A 7,483-nucleotide genomic window follows, 5' to 3' on the forward strand; every position below is an offset into this window, starting at 1 on the left:
GTCGCTGACCCATCGGTATACTTTGACAACCTGGCCAATGCTCTGTTAGCTCTATTGGTGAGACGGTGACACTTTAATCCCTCATCAGTCTCTCAATGGACATACAGTGCCTTCTTAATGTCTGGGCGAAGCCAAATGATGAGGTGGTCGCGGTGCTCACATACGTCCTCCAACATCTGCTGAAGCCACCTAGCCATTCGATGGTCGAAGATCTTCCTGATCAAGAGATCATGAGTCTTGTCCCATATAAATTTCTCCTATAGAAAGAACATTTAACATGAGTTAATTGAAATTAAATACATAATTAAACAAAATAGAAGATATAAACTAACCTTGAAGTTTGAATATGTTGAGTTCTTACTGTGCATTTCTGAAATCATTGCTCTCTGGCCTCAGCTGGGATCTTCTTGTAGCTAGGCCATGGGTGGTCGTACATCAGGTTGATGATATTAGTACACACCTGTATACATGCATTGTTATTTGGTGCAAGCCTATCAATAGAAAACTTAAGATTAGTAGTTTACTAAAAAGTTATTCGAAGTAATCTATAAACTTCAATTATATTTATATTTTTTTAAAAATTTTGGCAAAATTTTATCTGTAACTAGAATGCACCAAAAACTACATCCATCAACAATTCACTTAAACAGCAAAATCTATCAACAATCAACAAACAAGAATCAAGAATCAAGCAGCAACATCCATCAACAGTACAATCAAGAATTATCAAAAAACTAAGATTAGGAGTTTCATCTATATGGCATTATATGACTTAAACAACAACATCTATCAACAAACAAGAATTACCAAACACAATAAGTAGTTCAAACCTACAAAACTAAATAGAACCTATCTTAACAACCTAAATCTACTAAAACTAGAAAATTGGGTGTAACTAAATTAAACTGACTAACTAAAATGGTTTGCATATAAAAGACTTAAAATAGTACTCACGCCAAAGTCCCATCAGGCCAAATCATCATCCGTATGATGAGAGATGGGGGAGGGGCATCTGACTGGCATCCGAGAGAGGATTCTGACATCGTAGTGTCTGTTGCTGGAGGCGCCGTCGTCGAGATAGTCCATTGTTAAGCGGATGGAGGTGGTGGAGGAGTCTACTCTGATGAAGCAGACGGACGACTTCCTGGTTGTGGGGGAGGCGCATCAGTAGAAGCCATGTAGTTATAGTTAGGGGTAGTCAGAGTAAAGTGGGATGACTGAGAAATCCTAGGGTTCCAGTAGAACCCCTCTCTTTACCACGACCACGTGGTCGATCTATGACATGCACCTCTACTTCTCGTCATGTCTGCAAAGAGAATATCAATTAACACTAGTCACAAAAATAACGTAATAGTAAAGATAAAATTCATAGACACTTTAAATCACATAAATTAGCAAATACAACACGAATCTTGTGTACATTTATATTAAGAATTTAATTTTGATGCATTGTCAGTATAATGTAGTTTTACATGTACATCCAATTATGTAACACCACATCAGTAAAAATAACTACCTTTAACATTGACCGCGTAAATGGTTATCCAAAAAAATGGATGTGATTGCACGACTATGTAAAACGCTTTACACTGTCAGTATATCAAAATTAAAACTTACAAACAGCCATAATATATCCAAAATAACTTAATAAGTTAACTAATTAGTTGAGTTATTAACTACTTAGGTGTTTTAATTTGTACATAATCAAACCAATAATTTCATCAACAACACCTCAAAATATGTTTTAGTTAGAATCAGAATAAATCAGAATCAAATAATGAACACAAAATTATAATAATAAATCAGAACTAAACTTATAATAACAAATTAGAACAAATTAGAACCAAAATAATGAATACAAAATTATAATAACAAATCAGAACCAAAATAACTAACATAAAATTATTTTAGCAAATCAGAACCAATAATAACAAATCAAAATAAAAATAATTAACACAAAATTATAATAACAAATCAGAACCAAAACTATAATAACAAATTAAAACCAAAATAACGAACACAAAATCCAACCAATAACAAATCATAACCAAAATTATAACAACAAATCAGACCTTATTCCTATTTTAGAAAAAGAAAAATTTAGAAGTGTTATTTGAAGAAGAGTACTAGTGCCGAGAAGAAAAGGGCGACAGAAGCAGCGGCAGTAGCAACAGTGATGGCGAAAACGACGAACGGTGCCGAAAAAGACGGGGTGCTTGCATCGGAGGGGACTTCCGGAAAGGAGGGGATGCCAGAGAGATGAAAGGGGGTAGAGAGAGTGGGGGCGGGAGGGAGAGAGAGAGAGACACAGAGAGAGAGAGAGAGAGAGAGAAGAGAGTTTGAGGTTCGAATTTAGGACGCAGTTACCGTCGGATTCACCGATAGATAAATCCGATGCTAACATATTACGGATTACTAAAATGCAGCATTCCACTAAGTACGCTTACAGTCAAATTTTTCCGCTATTAAACCCAACCCTAAATGTTGTGCCTTTTTTTCGTTTTCCCTCTAATTATTACCGGCGAATTTATTGTTGAAAACAGAAATTTGCCAATAAAGACGCCGCTACTCTGCGATGATAAATCTGACTGTATTCAGCGTTTTTCTTGTGGTGTAGTAAAAAATAAAGTAACGGATAAAGGTTTAGTCAAAGTGTCAACAATTTGATCATGAGAGGGCATATGCACAACGTAAAGGACTTTTTGATTAACAAGATTCCTAAGAAATCTAATTTAAGATTTTTGCAGGGTGTATGAAGAATGGGATTAGCTACCAATAAATGCGCGCTCTGGTTATCACAGTAGATAGTAGGAGCTACATTTTGTGATATTTTTAACTCATCAAGAAATTGTTAGAGTGCCATAATTTCAGTCTGCAAAGCTATGATAGACCTATATTTTGCCTCGGTCGAGCTCTTGCTCACCCTAGTTTGTTTATTACTCTTCCAAGAAACATTATTGTTTCCTAAGTTAATGCAAAAGCCTAAGATGGATTTGCGATCATCGAGGTCACCTCCCCTATTAGAATTTGCAAAGCCAATTAGCCAAAAGTTAGTAGATTTAGTAAATAGGAGTCCCTGATTAGCTGCACCTTTAAGATATCGTAATATCCTCTTTACACATTTCTAATGGTATAAAGTTTGTTGATGTATATATTGAGAAACACAATTAACAGAAAAGGAACGACCAAGGCGAGTTAAGATAAGATATTGCAGAGCTCTCACAATAGAGCGACATTGCTTAGGATCATCAAAAAATTATAAATCTGCTACTGATAGTTTAGCACTTGACATCTTGGTGTTGGCATGGGGTGTGAATTTTTCGTTCCTACACACTTTAACAATTCATTATCATATTTAGATTGAGAAACACCAAAAGCTCTCCTTAAGGTAAGTATGTTGCATTTAATCCAAGGAAGTAGCAAAAGTTTCCTAAATCTTTAAGAGAGAATATATTATTGAGCTGTTTAATTAAATTATCAATTTCTTTAGCATCACTTTCGTGACAATAATGTCATCTGCATACACTAAGAGATAAATTACTGAATTAGTATTTGATCTAACAAAAAGAGAGATATCAGATTTTTTATTATGAAAATTAAATTTATATAAAGTGGTTGTCAAGGTCTTAAACCATGCTCTAGGAGCTTGTTTAAGACCATAGATGGCCTTATTGAGCTTACAAACAAGATTGTTGATTTTGTGACAATATCCTTGAGGTTGCACCATATAGATATCTTCATCAAGCTTTCCATTTAAGAAAGCATTGTCAAAATGGAACTATCTTAGAGGCCAACTTAGAAAAATAGCTATGGTGAAAATGACACGTACAGTGGTTGATTTGACACCAAGACTATAAATTTGTTCATAGTTCACACCTTCAACTTGATGAAAGCATTTATCGACAAGCGAGCCTTGTAGCGAATAATATCTCCTTGTGCATTTCAACTAAGCTCCATGTTTTGCACTTTATTAGAGCTTTATATTCATTGTCCATGGCCTTTTTCCAATGAGGAAAGGGTGAATGCTTGCTCAACTTTCTTAGGTATATTGTGGACAAGATATAAATTTTGTATACAAGAGCTTTTGATCTCGAGTTTCCTAATTTAGATTGTGTTATCATGGGATGTTGATTCTGTGTTGGTAAAGGAGGTAAACAAATTTTAATTCCAGATATAGGAATTCATGGTGGAGTTGTTGAATTTATTGGAGAGCTGTGATGCGTGCTTCTCAAGTCAATAGAAGTAGAGGAATGAGATGAAGTTGTAAAATCTAATGTCTGATTCGTAGGTAAAAGAGATTGTAAAGGAGTAGGCTTTGGACTTCTTAGTGGAGAATGTGGAGGAGGTGTAGAATTTGTTTGAATCTAAAATAATGAAGATTCACATGGAGGAATGGTAATGGAAGAACTGACAGTAGAAGAAGAAGAAAATAGAGAATAATAAAAAAATTAATTGATAAAAAATGATATGTTTGGCTAAATAAATCTTACAATTCTTTGCTATACACTTATATCCCTTATGATTAGAATAATATAAGGAATAGGCATTGCTCAGACTTATAATCAAACTTTACCTTATTGTATAGCCTCAAGAACGGGTAGCAAGCACATCCAAAAACCTTAAAGAAATGATAATCAGGCAATTGATTGAAAAGAACTTCAAAGGGACTTTTATTTTTAAGAACTTATGTTGGTAACTTATTAATGATATAAACGGCACTTAAGAAAGAATCTTCCAGAACATCATTGGCAAGAAAATTGTTGCTAACAGAGAAAGACATATCTTTGTGAAATGGTGATACTTTCTCTCAACACTTCCTTGTTATGATGAGTGTATGGACATGATTGTTTGTGAAAAATACCTTCGGATGCAAGAAAAGAGATGAAAGCTTTATATAGAAACACCATGCCCCTATTAGTTTGAATTGACCTCAATTTAAAACATATTTGCTTTTCCATTTAAGGTTGTCAATGGCTTAGAGAGGGAAGTTGAATCTAGGACCGCTTTTTAAACTTACTACTAAAACTGATTTGAAATAGAGATTCTGTAGTTTCTGATAAATGATTATACAGGAAACAATTTGATTTTATTTCACAACATCACAATAGAAAATAGAGTAGAGAAGAGAAGCTTGTACCATCATATATCTTTATTCAGCCACTTAATGCAATGTGATGTACATCTAGTCTCTACCAGAATAATAGTAGAATTTTTCACTATAATTTTCAGAAATTACAAACACTAATTTTCTAGGATTCTTCCTAATCTTATCAAGGAATACCAAAGTTTCTAACCAAATTTGTTTCGGCTAAGCTCTCTAGTCTAAACTCTCAACACTAAGTGCTTATTCAATCTAGCAAGGGAAACCTCTCAAACTCATGACACAAAACAGAAAATTACATAAAAAAGGTGATATAATCTATGGCTTTTTCTCCAAGTTCAACTCTTTTTGCCTTTTCTCTTAATGATTTTTACTAATATCTTACTAATATAACTTTTTCCATTGAAACAAAGAAATATAAACTAGAAAAGTTAAATATTCAATATAATAATATGAAGGAGAAGAAGATAAGAGTAGCTTGAAAGCTATGAAAAACTCATATGATAATTCTCATTCCCTATCTTCAATTTCTGGCCAATTACTTCTTTTTGTATAGGGGTAATGCTTCCAAAGCTTGAAGTTGTCCTTGGTGGGTCTGGCATAAGGACATTGTAGTGCTTTCCTTCTTCTCCGATAATCAGAGCAGAATCGCAGTGGTAGTGGAGGCGCAAAGTTACAGAAGAACATTTCACTTGCAGTAGAAAATCGTGCTTGTGAGGAGAGTTTGTCTGCTGTCCTTGCCATTGCTTTTTCTTCCTTTAGTTGGAGGCCATTTGTCCTTGTTTACACTGTTTGAATAAGCACTATTGATTTCAATTTTGGCTCCAAATTTCATCCTTTTTTTTCTCCATCAATTTGATGAAGAGAGACACCAATTGTTCCTTTGCTTTTTAGTTTTTACCCGAGAGTGTTTGAACCATGTGCAAAAGCTATAAGCCTTCATTGTTCGTTTACTATGGTTCATGTGGCTACATCTTTCTTTTCAATGTTCATTCCACTATCTTTTGCAGAGGTGTTTGGTCTTTTTGTTATTTGCAATTCTAATATGGGCCTGCACTAATAAAACCCACAACCAAACTTTGGACTTTTAGACCCAATTATATAATGTTTGTCATCACCAAACCATTATTATTGTTTCTCAAACTCAACATTCATGAACAATTTATAATTTTGAAATGTATGAAGAGCTTTAGATTTATTTACCAGGAGAAAAATGTATTGAGTATTTAGAGTAGGTATCCACAAAACACAAATAATACCTATAACTACTTCTTGAATATATTGGAGTTAGACCCCATATATTTATAAACACAAGCTCTAAAAAATGAGAATAGAGTAACAGTATCACCAAAATATAATATGTGTAACTTTGCTAAAGAGAAAATTTCATAGACTTGCTTTAAATTAGAATCAAACTTAGAAGAAGCATAAGGAATAACACTTTGATTAAAAGCAGAGATAAAAATTTTAATTGCACAGTGGCCAAGCCTTTTATGCCACAAATATAATTTGGCATTTTTATTACATGGATAAGCAATAGGCATACAAGAAGAATTACAAATTGTTGTGTTATCAATTAAGCCAGAATCAGGTTATAAATAAGAAACTATATTACTAGAAGAATTGAAAGATGCTTTATTCATATTGTTACGAGCAAAAGAAGAATTAACAGAAAAAGAAGATAATAGCATTGCCATACCACATGTCTAGGTCTTCCATAGAGACAGAGTTAACAAATAGTTCTGTTATTTTCATAGCCAAAACGGCCACCACGCCCATGCATGAATCCTCCCCCCATGTTTAAAAATTTTAGAAGATTGAGCAAGATAAGTAACAGCCATGCTTGTATCAGGTCTTTTTAATCGATTTAACATATCATCAAAGGCAATGAGAAAAGATTCAGCCTCAATGATCTTAATAGATCCCATCTTGGACATCACAGAACCTATGTAAACATCATACTCCTCAGATAAGCCATGTATAATGGTTTGTATATGATCATCTTCACGAATTCATATCCCAAACAAAGAGAGAATCAACATAAGTGCGAATTGTAGCCAAATATTCCTTGACAATACCAGTTTCCTTGCAAGATTCCATTTAAAACTTTAGCCTTTAAATTCTTGATGCTGATGCTGCTTGAAAATATTTTTCAATAGTATTACATACTTCATGGAATGTATAATAGTGAATTACCTTATTTTTCTATGTCTTGAAAGATTCTGATTCTTTGCCAGCTTTTTTGTCTTCATCAGTTGCATACACTAATAAAAATTTAGTGCTATTTAGATGATTTTTCATCTCAAGACTTTAAATTGTGAGTAACGCTTGATACCTCCATGTGAAGGAATTATCCTCATTCAGTTTGTTCGCAATACGTGA

This window comes from Arachis hypogaea, chromosome 3 (genome assembly GCF_003086295.3).
Source record: "Arachis hypogaea cultivar Tifrunner chromosome 3, arahy.Tifrunner.gnm2.J5K5, whole genome shotgun sequence".
In the NCBI taxonomy this organism is placed as follows: domain Eukaryota; kingdom Viridiplantae; phylum Streptophyta; class Magnoliopsida; order Fabales; family Fabaceae; genus Arachis; species Arachis hypogaea.